The 1,780-nt window shown below is 33.9% G+C and overlaps 1 protein-coding gene across 1 annotated transcript in view; it reads left to right on the top strand.

Moving 5' to 3' along the window:
• Positions 1 to 610: 610 nt before the first annotated feature.
• The window catches only part of LOC115218978 (protocadherin beta-2), a 305,255-nt gene continuing 304,085 nt past the window's right edge, over positions 611 to 1,780 (top strand). The window contains exon 1 of the mRNA XM_029789018.2: positions 611 to 863. The gene's annotated coding sequence lies outside the window, so the exon portion shown is untranslated. The remainder of the gene's footprint in view (positions 864 to 1,780) is intronic.

The raw sequence follows: 1,780 nt of genomic DNA, 5'->3' as shown, positions 1-1,780 counted from the left end.
ATAAATATATATATATATATATATATATACATCTATACATCTATATACATCTATATACATACAAGCATACATACATGCATTCTTATATTCAATATACATAAAATATATACATACATACATAATACATTTTATATATAATATATATATACATATATATATACATACATATTTACATTTCTATATTATATATATACATACATATTTATATTATATATATATTATATATATAGATTATATATTATACAGTTGCATTCATTATTACATGCATAAACATACACACACACACACATATATATATATACATATATAGAAAAATACATAGATATATACATACAGATACTTCATCATATGCGTGTATCATTCATGCACATACATTTGCATGCACATTCTTACACATGTATGGGATCAAAGTAGGGCACTTGCAACTATAGTCATATACCTATAGAAATACTATATATATACACACATACACAAATATATATACATATATATACACACAAATTGAGTGTAAAAATACTTGCATATGTACACAAAGCCAGACCAACCTTTGCACACTGATTGTGGAAGAGACACAGGGAAGTAGACTAACACACACACACATGCTCCCCTTACACTCAGACAGACAGACACAGACACAGACACACACATAGAGAAGCACACATGCACACAAACACACACGCACTCAGACACAGAGTGAGACTATCACAGCAGATTCTCCGTAGAACTGCTGGTTCTCTGCTACTCACTTAAGACTCAAACTCACCAAGTGAATACTGTTGTCGCTCTACTGCAGGAAGAGTAGCTCTGACTTCCACGACACAAGTCTCCAGCCATAGTGGATCCAAATGGATAACAAACTACAGGTAAGCCCTTTTATTTTCTCGCCTATCCATTTTATTCAAATTGTAGGTATAGAAAATGTATCGATGCTGCAGAAAGAAACCATTCACAAACAGCCATTGAGTAACGTGAGTGGAGAGGAGAAAGGATGCCAAGAGTAGAGAGGAAGAAGAGAGGGAAAATAGCATAAACCATTTTATACAAATATATGTATATATGTATATGTATATATACATCTATATATACATACATACAGAGATTTTTCACCTGCTAATTATCACTTGATTATTTTCAAACCTAATACTGAATATATTTTGTATTAATGGTAATTATATTGAAATGATGTTTGGATTTATCTATTTTGCTTTTTTGCCTGTTGTGTTTGAATGTAGAAAAGAAATATATATACAGCGAGAGAGAGTTACTACTAGATGAAGGAGGAGAGAGAGGAATTGTGTTGAAAGGTTTACTACAGTTTCATCTGATTCTCTGTTGGTGTAAGTGCAGTTCTGTATGGTGCTTGTTGATGAAGCAAGGTAATGTTTCTCTAGTGGGCCTCAACAGCATCGGAATCGGAATCACGTATAAAGGTTCCTGCCACCATAGAGATGAGAAGAAAATGCAAAGAAGGGTGGAGGTGGGTGTGCAGGAAGGAATACACACACAGATAAATGCACGCGCGCGTGCGCACACACACGCAGATACACACACACACACACACTCAAGTACACAAACATACACACACACATACACACACATACACACACACAAACATACACACACAGACACACACACACAAAGATGGGTGTTGAAGAGGTAAGAATAAATAGTGCCACTGTAAAAGCCAGCTAAAATGTTACCATAGTTACGGTCAACTACATAGAGATGTTAACTTGTAAAGAAAAGGAAAGGACATTTTTTATTGTAACAATAGCTACCA

This window comes from Octopus sinensis, linkage group LG14 (genome assembly GCF_006345805.1).
Source record: "Octopus sinensis linkage group LG14, ASM634580v1, whole genome shotgun sequence".
In the NCBI taxonomy this organism is placed as follows: Eukaryota; Metazoa; Mollusca; class Cephalopoda; order Octopoda; family Octopodidae; genus Octopus; species Octopus sinensis.
This window is presented reverse-complemented; position numbering and strand designations above follow the sequence as displayed.